The following is a 13,645-nucleotide window of genomic DNA, read 5'->3' on the forward strand; positions in this document are numbered from 1 at the left end:
AGCTTAGGATTCCCTTCGTGCCGACACGAGGGGTGGGGGGTGGGGGGTGGGGCAAGCAATACCATGAGCTTTGCGAGATAGGTGCCACATCGAAGTTGCATTTGGTATTTGAAAATCAAACCACCCTTTTCATACATAAATTTGGTCCACATGCAAGTGTGTTCGTGTTTTGACCCTCTCCCGCATCATTTTTCACCAAATTTATGAACATTAGACAAGTCAGATGACGCAACAGACACGGTTCACTCAAACTAACCGTGTGCCACGATGGTGCCCCTGTCACGCACACATCCGCACAGTACATTGGGCTCCACGAGGCTCCCCCTCTCAAAAATATCTGCCCGCCTCGAGGGTTTTTTTGTTTCATAACACACGGTTGTTATCTCCGGACCGTGTGCGATGTTTCTTGTTCCCAATCCCGCCCGCATCCCTAGAAAATATCTGCCCGCCTTGAGGGTTTTCCTGTTTCATAACACACGGTTTTTATCTCTGGACCGTGTGCGATGTTTCTTGTTCCCAATCCTGCTTGCATCCCTAGAAAATATCTGCCTGCCTCGAGGGTTTTTCTGTTTCGTAACACATGGTTGTTATCTTCGGACCGTGTGCGATGCACTATCATCAAAATTTTCAATAGCCCCGACATTTCGCTCCCGCATTTGACTCCCGCGTAGTAAAATTTTCAGTACCCGCGTCATTTCCTCAAACACGCCCCGTCCCCCTCCACACACACACACACACACCAAAACCTCCTCGGGCATGCGCGCGCACACACACACCCCTCCCTTGCTTGAAACCCTAGCAAGATCCCCGCCGCTGCCGCTGCCGCAAGGCCTCCATTGTCAACATCTTCCGGTTTGCCCGTGCAGCTTACCCACTGATCTCCATACCTAGGACGCCCTGAGTTTCTTAGATGATGCCTGCCAAACACCCCCTTTCCCACAGATCCCCATCCCCATTCCCCACTCTAGAGTGCCGTAGCCTAAGCTTGGCTACGCTTCCCATGGAGCTCGAGGAGTGACTGGCCCAAAAGAGGTGTATCGCGTTCTCTTTGCCCGAAGTCGCCGAGGAAGCTGACGACCATTACTGGCGGCAGGCACTCAAGCAGCGGGCTAGAGTATGTGGGCATGTCTCGGCCGCCGGATACGACATCGAGGTCATCGACAGCGACGGCCTGAGGCGGGGTATGTCACAGGTTAAGTGGCCCACCCCCAACCCCTCGGGTTCAATCACTGTCGATCTCATCCACGACCCCGCCGCTAATCTCATCTGGCCCGCTATCAACAATTTTCTATCCTACATCGCCATCGAGCCCCTTTTGTCATTTCTGAAGGACACGTTTTGCGACGCTGGCTTGGGATCCATAGATTCCAAGTCAGACCTCATTGATGGTGACCACGAGGAGGGCACCCTCTCCGACTCTTCCAAGGGGAAAGAGCCCATCTTCTCTTCCAAGGGGAAAGCGCCCGTCTGCGACATCAAGGAGGGCACCCTACAGCCGTGCTCTTCCAAGGGGAAGGAGCCCATCTGCGACAACATAGAGTGCATCCAGGGTCCGTGCTCTTCCCATGGGAACAAGCCCATCTGTGACAAGTGAGGAAACCCATGATTTGTTTTGCCATGCCTCTTCACAGGGGAAACCCATGATTTGTTTTGTTGAGTTCCTTTTGTAGTGTAGTGAAAATATGTTCAGTTTTAATTGCTATATCTGGTTGTTTGCAGTATGCCTTGTTTATTTCAGCTGTTCACAATGTGATGCTCTATATGTGCAATTATTTACTGTGTAGTACATTTCATCAATCCAGTTTTAAACATACCAATAGGAATGCATATATTTGCTTGTTGTTAAGCCTGTTATAGCTAGCATATGCCTCTTTTAAAGTTTTTTGATTGTTCGGTTGTTTGTAGTTAGCATATGTCCAGTTTGAAATGCTATCTTTGGTTGTTCGTAGTATGCCTTATTTATTCCAGTTATTCACAACGTGATGTTCTATATGTGCAAGTATGAACTGTGTAGTTCAATTTCATCAGTACCAGTTTCAACAATACCACTATGAATGGCTACATTCGGTTGCTGCATCTGGTAGTTAACATGATTTTCCATTTTTATTTAAAAATAAGAAGTGTACTTAGACCGGCACAATACCAGTTTGAATGAATATGTTTGCTTGTTGTTAAATGTTAGGCCTGTTGCAGTTAACACACGTTTCCACTTGTTTTGCTTTACTAGCATGCTTAAACATGCACACTGAAGCTATCTTTTGGAGATTATTTTGTCTGCCATGGATAATTTTGGTTGATGTTTAGCGTGTTGTGCTTAACATGCTTCTCGATGTACCTACACAAGACAATTTTGGGAACGACTGTTGTTTTCCATTGAGGTTAGTTTCATCCCATGGCTTATATCCGCTCACTGTTCAGGATATCGATAGCTGGTACCATATAGGCCGGGGGCTAATAAGGAACTAATCGGTGAATCAGACTTTTAACTAAATATATCTGCAACCCATTTATCGTTAGGTTAACTAGGGCCATATGTAATATATCTGAGGCTACATAGCAACATGCACTGTACTTAATGTCTAAATATGTAATCCTAGGCTACATAGCAACAAGGAAGGGTGTTACATTAATGTTCTAATGATGTCTAGATATACGCAGAAGAGCAGCAGCAGCAACAACGACACAACCATGTTTGGATACTCAACTTAGCTAGAGGTTAGAGTTAATTTCTAGCTTATGACTAACCCTGAACTAACTCCATCCAAAGAGTTGTTTGGATGGCAGGGTTAGATTGACAATAAATGCACTAGGAGAGATAGCTCCAATTAGCACCTCTTAGGTTGGATAGTTTTTTGGGTGGGTTATAGATGCAACTAGCTCAAACTAGCCCTCATGTTTACATATACTTTAGGGCTATTCGAGCCCGAACTAGCTCAAACTAACTGTAACCATGGATACACCAGCAGTTAATCAGCCAATAATTTCTAAGAATGTACTAAAATCCTTCTGGCCCATAATATAAGATGTTAATTCATCTAATATGCGAGTATATTGGATGTTATAAGATACTCCCTCCGTTCCTAAATATTTGTCTTTTTAGAGATTTCAAATGGACTACCACATACGGATGTATATATACATATTTGAGAGTGTAGATTCACTCATTTTGCTACGTATGTTGCCACTTGTTGAAATCGCTATAAAGACAAATATTTAGGAACGGAGGGAGTATTACAAAAGAGTGTTGTACTACACCATTGTGCAATTACTGTTTAGCTTCTAATATTAACTTGGTGCTTTTAGGTACATATCTCATTGGTGAAGATCCGCGTGTCGACCCTTTCTGCGTATGGGGCAATGAGATATCGATGAACCAACATCAAGTGAGGAAGCTGATAAAGATTGTGAGTAAAATGGGTCCAAAGATGGAAATTAAACTATTTGTTTACACTTCATCCAAGACAACAACGAACCGCGGGATGGTAAGTAAGAGCTCTGTAGCCTTCTTTTTACTGCCCGTAATGAGTTGTGTTAGATGACAATGTCTGAATCTTTTTCCTTTGCAATGGTTGCCAAAGCAGTTTACTCAATATTACCTCTCAAACTACATGATTGGAGGGCATGCAATGGTTAAAGTATTTCTACCAGAACACGATGATTATCCAGATGTTTTCATGCAGACCGTGAAGGATGGGCGGTTGACCATCAGAAGGGGTTGGACTAGAGTCGTGCACGCCTTCTGCATGGAGGAAGGCACAATATGGGCATTCCACTTCACCTTGTTCAGCAGCCATAATGTATTTCACCTCTTTCTTTACCGTCTTTAATAGTACAAGCATACAACTGTGGTTCATCATTCTTTATTTGGTTCTTATTTAATTCTTGAACATATGTACCTATGAATCGAATAATGCATTGGTTGTTTGAACCTGATGGATATGAATAAAGCTGTAGCATACATTAAAATTCAAATTCAAATCCAGTACAATTTGAAATAGCAGCAATTAAATTATGGAGAAATTACGCCCTCCAGGTCGTTACGACACACACGTGTAACACCCACAATGCGGCTATATCTCCCACGTGTTAGGGCACGACTTAGAGGCATAGCCGCATGGTGGTTTTGTCGCAAGAGGGGTAATCTTCACACAATCTCATCTATTGAATAAGAAAGGGATAAAGAGTTGGCTTACAATTGCCACTTCACACAATACATAAATAAATCATACATCATCCAAATACACTCAAAGACCGACTACGGTCAAAACCAACAGAAAAGGAAGATAAACCCCAAATGCTAGATCCCCGATCGTCCCAACTGGGCACCACTACTGATGATCCGGAAAATACACAAAACAACGACCAAGATCTTCATCGAGCTCCCACTTGAGCTCGGTTGCGCCACCTGCACTGGTATCATCGGCACTTGCAACTATTTGGAAGTATCTGTGAGTCACAAGGACTCATCAATCTCACACCTGTGAGATTAAGACTATTTAAGCTTATGGGTAGGATGAGATAGTGAGCTGGAGCTGCATCAAGCGCTAAGCAAAATGGTATCTAACATACGCAAATAAGAGCGAGATGAGAAGCAACGCAACAGTCGAGAAGCTAGAAGTGATCAAGAAGTGATCCTGAAACTACTTACGTTCAAGCATAACACAAGACCATGTTCACTTTCCGGACTCCACGGGAAAGAGACCATCACGGCTACACACGCGGTTTATTCATTTTAATTAGGTCACGTGTCAAGTTCTCTACAACCGGATATTAACAAATTCCTATCTGCCACATAATCGCGGGCACGGCTCTCAAAAGTTTATACCCTGCATGGGTGTCCCAACTTAGCCCATCACAAGCTCTCACGATCAACGAAGGATATTCCTTCTGCCAGAACAACCCGATCAGACTCGGAATCCCGGTTACAAGACATTTCGACAATGCTAAAACAAGACCAGCAAGACCGCCCGAATGTGCCGACAAATCCCGATAGCAGTTGCACATATCTTTTTCTCAGGGCACACCGGATGAGACATCCTACGAGTAAAACCAGCCCTCAAGTTTCCCCGAGGTGGCCCCGCAGTCTACTCAGTTCGGACTAACACTTAGAGAAGCACTGGCCCTGGGGGGGTTAAATAGAGATGAACCTCGGGCTCGCGAAAACCCAAGGGAAAGTTATATGTTGGTAGGCAAATGTAAAACCAAGGTTGGGCCTTGCTGGAGGAGTTTTATTCAAAGCGAACTGTCAAGGGGGCCCCATAACCCCAACCGCGTTAGGAACGCAAAATCAAGGAACATAACACCGGTATGACGGAAACTAGGGTAGCAAGAGTGGAACAAAACACCAGGCAAAAGGCCGAGCCTTCCACCCTTTACCAAGTATATAGATGCATTAATTAAAATAAGAGATATTGTGATATCTCAACATATCCATGTCCCAACATGGAACAAACTTCAACTTCACCTGCAACTAGCAACGCTATAAGAGGGGCTGAGCAAAAGCGGTAACTTAGCAAAACAACGGTTTGCTAGGAAGGTGGGTTAGAGGCTTGACATGGCAAAATGGGAGGCATGCTATAACAAGTGGTAGGTAGAACGACATAGCGATAGAGCGAACAACTAGCAAGCAAAGATTGAAGTGATATCAAGGGTATGGTCATCTTGCCTGAGATCCCACGAGGAAGAAGAAAGAGTCCATGAAGAAGGCAAAGGGACGTAGTCGAACGGATCCTGACAAAAGCGACGTTACTGGAACTAACAAGAAGAAGCAAAACCGGAAAGGAGCAGACAAGATGGTAAACCAACAAGCATAACTTGGCATCATGCACAATCAAGTATGATGCATGTCCGGTTTAAAGAGGCATGGCATGGCAAAGTGCACAAACAAAACTACAAGTTAAGTGCAGCTCAATATGCAACGAGTTGCATATTGACGAAACACCACATGACTTATTTAGTTCTCTCTTGGTCATGTACTTATCAATATTAAATGTTGGCTAACATGGCAAGAGGTGAGGCATAAGTGAACTAAATATTTAGGCAAGTTTAAAAGAGGTCGGAAATAACAAACAACAATCCCGGAAAAACCTCATATGCAATTTATGGATTTGGTACTGTTCTGCCCTAAACCATATTTTTAGAGTTGTTAAACATGCAAGATGAGTGCACCATGTTAATCTATGCATTTTTCTACCCCATTTACATATAAAGTTTATTTAAAACCGAGCTACGGGTTAATTAGTTATGAAATAAATCATTTTAGCAAGTTATTGAAGAAAATTTAAACAATCAACATTTTAAACATTTTTAACATGCATGAAAGTTGCATATTATGAAACTAGATAAAATTCTAAGCAAGTTACACATATAAAACATTTTAAACCGATGCATGATTTGTGAGTTAGGATATGCATGTACATGAAGGTCTTTTCTGTAAAACTGCCAAAGTCCTAGATAATTAGTAAATCGCTCTGCGGGAAAAAAACATGAGTCAGGTCGAATCCAGCTGGCCCAACAGGAGCATACAGAGGGTGGGTGCTCACCCTGGGTCAAGGCCCGGTCGGTGGAGGAGGTAGGCCGGTTGAGGAGGAGTGCGCTGGGCCTTGGGTGGCACCGGCCCACGATGGCGCTGGAGGCGGGTGCTCGAGGTCAACGGGTCGAGGTGCTCACTGGAGAGAGGTCAAGGCAGGGACGCCGACGGCGGTCCATGATGAGGCAGCGGCGTAGGTGAGCAGGGGAGGCCAAGGGTCGACGGGGATGGATGGATCCGCCTGTCTCCCGGCTGGATCCGGCACCAGCTCGCGGCAAGGCGGCGGAGCACATGACTAGTCAACGGCGGCAGTCGGGGAGCTCCATGGTGGTGAGGAGGACAGTACAGGGGAGAGGAGAGTGAGCAGAGGATGGAGGGAGAAGAAAGGAGAGGGTGGCGAAGGGAGGTCCGGCCTGGGGTCGAGGTCGTCGGCGGATGGTGTGGCGTGCTCCGGCGAGGCCGGCTGAAGGCGGCGGCAAGGAGGCAGCTAGGTGGAGCTGTGGGATCGGGAGGAGCTCCTGCGGGAGCGGCGGCGCTACTTGGGCTCAGGGCGGGCCCCGATGGGCTTCCCCGGGCCAGATCTGGGTTTGGCAAGCCGTGGCGGCTGGAGGGAGGCGCTAGCGGGGCATGTGGTGCCCTCCCAGTGGCTTTGGTGGTGGCTGGGGCGGTGCTAGCGAGTCGGGCGGCGCCAAGTGGCGGAGGAAGGGTGGCCGGGCACGGAATGCAAAGAGGGGGCGGCGGCTGCAGGTGGGAGGAGGGTTAGGGTAGGTTTAGGGGCTAGGGATGCCCAAAATGGCAAGGGGGCTGCTTAAATAGGAAGGGGCTAGGGTTTAGGTGGGTATTGGGGGTTTTCGGACCCTCCGATCGAGATCGGACATACCGGTCAAGAGGGAAGGGGTTAGATGGGCTAGGTAATGGGCTGTGTAGAAGGGTTGGGCTGAGAGGAGAGGGGAGAGATGTAGCTCGACAAGGTTTCCGGAGATCGAAAACATCCGATGAAAAGACTGACTATATTGCTGCTATAGTTATCCGTTGGGGAATCAAACGAACTCCGAATGCGATGAAAATTGACAGGCGGTCTATCTACACTATAATAAGACCGCACGCCAACTTCCGTCCCATTCCGAGAACATTTTCCGGCCACTTATAAAATAATATTTCGGACATGCCGCGGGCGCGTGCAAGTGTGTCTGGGCTCAGAACGGACAACGGAAGGAACGGGGAGACCGGGACGTATGCAAGTTTCAGAAACATGCAGATGAAATGCGGATGATGACATGACAAGATGCAACACGCAAGCGAATGACAAGGCAACAACAACGAATAACTGGAAGACACTTGGCGCAACGGTCTCGGTGCGTTATAACAGTCCAACACTATAAGAGGATCTCGTCCCGAGATCTAGGATCGCACCGGAGGGAAACGGAAGAGGAAGAGAAGAGGTGAAACTAAGTTGCTTCTTTGACAAATGAGTGAAACCACTAACCTTGAGAGGTTTAACAATTTCAAGAAAAGAATACAACAGAGAAGAACGAAGTTGAAAACACTCCGTTAGAAAAGAGGAACAAGGAACATTACTAGAACCTTGTAGGTTGAAAGACATAAGATAAAGTGTTGCAATGGACAGGAAGTACATGCAAGCACTCCAGATGAAATGAGATGTACAAGGACCGATAAAGATCAGTTACGACAACACTTCGGTTGGAAATGGAAGGCAATAATATGAACTTGGCAAAATGAAAGCACTTGGATGAGACTCCGGTTAGAAGAGGAATGATAGACACAACACTCCGGTTAAAACAAGATAGAGAAGGAATAAGAATGATATAATTTGGACAGCACTCTGACTGTAAATGGACGGAATTGAACATGAACTTGACAAGATGAGAGGATACTTGATGAAATCCACAACACACTGCCTCTGAACTATTGAAAGAATGGCACAATGGGTGAGAAAGATTTTAGACAGCACTCCGGTTGAGAATGGAGGCAAAAACTTGACAGAATGGGAAGATCTTGAAAAGAGGGCACAACACTCCGGTTGGAAATGGATAAGCAAAAGAAAGAACATGATCTTTGACAAAAATGGGATGATGGGTCGAAGAGTGCAACATCACAATGCCTCTGGAATGAACGAATAGAAGCTAGATCGTTGGGATAAAGGGACGAAGAAGAAAATGACAACTTCTGCCACAAATGAACTAGGAAAGCACTCTAAGAAGGTTAAAACGGAGTTGTTGGAAAAACTAACAACGAAACGAATAAGCTTATAGTGGGCTTATGGAAAACATCTCAAAACCGAGGTGGAATTCTGCCACAAAAAACAATAGATTGGATTGATATGAACAAGGAGACGAGAAACTTATTTCACTGGGAGGATAAATGAAGAACTTGGGTCATTTATAAGCACCATAAATAGAAACAATCCTTAGGGAAAGCTTCAGGTGGAATATAACCCAAGATAACTCCAATGAAGAGATTGATGTGTTGCAAAGGATCTCATGAATGAATTAAAAATGATGGGTTTAAAATATGTAATTCCGGACAACTTGTGAACCATGAAACACGAAGGGAAATTGTCAAGAATGACATAACACCACCTCAAGAGACAAGAGAAAAAGAATTGCACTTTGGAATGCAAAGAATGCTTGAACTCCTCAAAACAAAACATGTGTTGAGCACCATGTTTAATCTTTGCGTAGCTTGGCAGATCATAACTTCGAGAGAAATCTTGAAGACCAATTGAAGAATGAAAAGAATCCTTGACGAACCACCATGTAGCCTCCATGAAGAAATCCGGTAAAAAAATTGACCAAAAAGAAAGAGAAGTTGAAAACACAGGTTGAAGCCTTGCGATGATTTAGATCGGGCTTCGCGATGTGATAATGCGGAAAACTTGGAACTCCGGAAAAGAAAGATGAAACAATTGAAACCGAGAATTTTGATGAACCTCTGGAATAAGGATTTGAATTTACTCGATGAAGAAGAATAAGAATTACATTATTCTTATCCTTCATCAATTAAATTGATGACACACAATGGATTTGGCATACTACTCATTCTCATTGAAAGGGTCAAGAAAGATATAGCGCAAACTTGAATAGGTCTTGATGAAACCACCGGTGGGATTGGAAAGAACGAATGAATTGATATGATAACGAAGAAAGAGAACTCTTGAACGAACCACCGTAAGAATTGAAAATGAACAAAGAAAAGATAAAGAAACACCGGGAAGAATTGGAAAACGAATGAAGATCACTACAGGAATCAGCTACTTTGCCATCTGCCACGGTAGACGGCAAAGGCATGGATGGCTGACGGCAAAGGTCTTTGCCGTCTGCCGCGGATGGCAAAAGGGGACGGCAAAGAAAGGTTCGGAAAAGAGCTACTTTGCCGTCTGCTTCGGGCGGCTGAAGGCAAAGGGGCATCAGCAGCGGACGGCAAAGAGTGCAGACGGCAATAAATGCGCTGTTACTCCGTTAGGTGGTAAATGGCAGGCCTTTGCTGTCCGCCGCTGACGGCAAACTTCGGAAGGCCTTTTCCGTCTGCCGAATGATGTCAGCCGATGTCACTACACGGCAGGCCTTTGCCGTCCACCACTGTAGGCAAAGTTTTTACTCTTTGCCATCCGCCGCCGACGGCAAAACCTTTGCCGTCAGCCACTGTAGGCAAACTGACCAAATTGTTCAGCCTCCCAGGAAGCACAGTTGCCTGCCACGTGGCCTCTTTGCCATCGGTGGCAGACGGCAAAGAGCCTGCATATTGTCTCTTTTTCAGTTTTTTTAATCCAACAATTTTCACAGCAAATATATATGACATATATAGATATATTTAATAGCAAACATATCACATAGCCAGCACATAATTCCATATACATATTACATAGCAAAGTTTCATCAACATAGCAAGTTCCATCAAGTTCCATCCATACACATTGTTCCATATACATATTACATAGCAAAGTTTCATCAACATAGCAAGTTCTATCATAGCAAGCTAGATACAATGCAAAGTTCTAGCAAAGAAAAAGCAAGCACTCCATCATAGCAATCTAGCTTCCATGAAGTGAGTGAAATCTACAAAATGGTAAATAAGAAAGTTAGAAATAGGTGAATATAACAAGAAGAAGACTAGAACAAGAAGTATATGTCATTTATGAGCTAACTTAGGTGAAATGGATCATATATGAGCTAACTAAGTTGAAATGGGTTGTTTATGAGCTAACTTAGTTGAAATGGATCATTTATGAGCTAACTTAGTTGAAATGGTTCGTTTATGAGCTAACTAAGGTGAAGGGCATCGTTTTTGAGCTAACTAAGGTGAAATGGATTGTTTTTGAGCTAACTAAGGTGAAATGGATTGTTTTTGAGCTAACTAAGGTGAAATGGATCAGTTTTGAGCTAACTAAGGTGAAAGGGATCGTTTTTGAGCTAATTTAGGTGAAATGGATCATTTATGAGCTAACTTAGGTGAAATGGATCATTAATGAGCTAACTTAGTTGAAATGGGTCGTTTATGAGCTAACTAAGGTGAAATGGATCGTTTTGAGCTAATTAAGGTGAAATGGATCGTTTTTAGCTAACTTAGGTGAAATGGATCATTTATGAGCTAACTTAGTTGAAATGGGTCATTTATGAGCTAACTAAGGTGAAATGCCACGTTTTTGAGCTAACTAAGGTGAAATGGATCATTTTTGAGCTAACTTAGGTGAACTGGATCATTTAAGAGCTAATTTCGGTGAAATGGATCATTTAGGAGCTACTCTAGGTAAATTGGGTCATTTTAGAGCTAACTTGGATAAACTGGATCATTTATAAGCTAACCTAGGTAAGATGGGTCATTTTGGAGCTAACCTAGGTGAAATGGCTCATTTTGGAGCTAACCTAGGTGAAATGGGTCATTTTAAAGCTAACGTAGGTAAAATGGATCATTTAGGAGCTAATCTACGTAAAATGGGTCATTTTAGAGCTAACTTGGATAAATTGGATCACTTGTAAGCTAACTAAGGTAAAATGAGTCATTTTAGAGCTAACTTAGGTAAAATGGATCGTTTATGAGCTAACTAAGTTAATTATGCAATTTTTGACATAAGTAAGCTAAGTACATATCGTTTTAGAGCTAACTTAGGTAAAATGGATGGTTTATGAGGTCAGTAAGCTTATTAAGTCATTTTGGAAGAAAAGAAGCTAACTCTAGGTCATTATGGTAAGCATATTGGAGGAAATAAAGCTAAGTCTAGGTCTTTATGTATTTGTTAAGCAAAACACTAGAGAAACTTACCGTGATCACGAAGGTGTAGGAGCGGGCTGGCTCGCGCGGGTAGCTGGACAAGGATCATGCGATGCGTTTCTGGAGTTAAGCTGCACCAAAGATCATTTCCAATGTCTCGTTAGCATTATGACACTCAAATGTTAAGACTAGCAAGTAATGTCCATTCAAATTAAACTCACCGTGCTCCCAGGAGCAATCACTGGCATCGGCGGAGCGGTCTGACCGGACTTCTCGCACACAGACTACACATTTGGTTTTCACAACAGAGTCATACTAGTTAGTAATGAGACTCAAATGTCAAGACTAGCAAGTAATCTGCAGAAGAAACTTACCACAAGGAGCTCGTACATGGCCCTTGCCTGCATGTCATTCCGTGCCCTCTCCTCCTCCAACATCTTTGTCGTCCTCTCCTCCAACTCCCGCTGCCTCTCTGCCGCCTCCGCCAGAAGTTTCTCCGTTCTATCTCTCTCACTCTGTATAGCAGCCTGCAACACCACTCACATGACCATTTGTAATCATTGATGGAAGCGCACACAATGTAATCGGAGAAAGATAGCTGAGTACGTATAACTAACCTTGAAGGTGAGTTGGACTGGCCATTCACGAGGCCTTATCTCAGGAGCGGAGCTCGACTGGCATGCCTTGATCTCTGGGAGAGTGCTAGGACAACGGATAAGTCCATCTCCCATGGCTATGGAGCCATGGGACCTCCCGCCACCAGATATCATCAGCAGCTTTGTATCAATGGGACCCTAGCTCGGGTTAAAGTCCTCCCCTTTCCTCGCCTTCCCCTGATCTCTATATTGCATGAGCTTGTCGTGGGCGGAGATGTTGGTGAAGTTCTTTGGATTATCGAGGTCAGACGCAGAGAATGCCTTGACTTTCTTGTAAGGGCCAGTGTGGGCCATGGCATACAGGTCGTACACCTCTGGCACCTTATCCGCCTTATTGTAGCGTGCCTGAAAGAGAGAAACAAAGTAAATTAGTAATTAAAGGGCTAAAGCTAGCATGATGAATGAATTGCATGAATCATGAAGCAAACCACATACCCAGTTCCGCCCGTACTGAAATAAGTTGGAGCTGCCTTGGTGGTGTGGCACACCTTCCATTTGCGCATGTTTGTCCTTGTCCTCTTTGTGGGTGGCCGGCCATTCTTTTGAGCACCACGCATTGACCAACACCTCCCAACAATCCATCCGATCCGCACACCATCTCGGAGGGGCCTAAGTTAGCAAATAGAAACTTGAGCGCTACGGCTATGAATTACTAAATGAAGGAAGTAAGTACAAGCCCTTAAGAATTACCTTCATGTACTTCTCCTTACTGAGTCCATGCATGCTTAGTATTATACCCCTTGAAGTACCCTAGACGTTGTGGATCTGGCTCGAGAGCATTTAACTGATCCAGGGTCTGTTGGCCTGTCAATGCAAGTGGTGTAGAGTTTTTGACAACTCTACCCCTGATGAAGTTCTTCTTGTATTTCCTGAACTTATGGCGAGGATCCAGGAACTGTCTATGCATGTCGAAGCAAGAAAACTTGCGACCGACCTGAAGCCAACGAAACTCAAGAGCTCCCTTGCATGTGGGGCACGGGAACCTTCCATGCACACACCAGCCAATGAATAGCGCATACGTCGGCAACTTATGCGTAGAGTACATGTACCAGACACGCATTATAAAGTTCCATTTGCTAAAGGCGTCGTATGTCTTGAACCCATTATCCCAGGCTTCTTGCAATTTGTCCTTAAGGGGCTGCATGTACACATTCATATTTCCCCCCGGATAGTTGGGCCCTGAAATTATCAACGTCAGGAAAATGTTCTTTCTTTGCATAATCTGTCCGGG

This window comes from Triticum aestivum, chromosome 4A (genome assembly GCF_018294505.1).
Source record: "Triticum aestivum cultivar Chinese Spring chromosome 4A, IWGSC CS RefSeq v2.1, whole genome shotgun sequence".
In the NCBI taxonomy this organism is placed as follows: Eukaryota; Viridiplantae; Streptophyta; class Magnoliopsida; order Poales; family Poaceae; genus Triticum; species Triticum aestivum.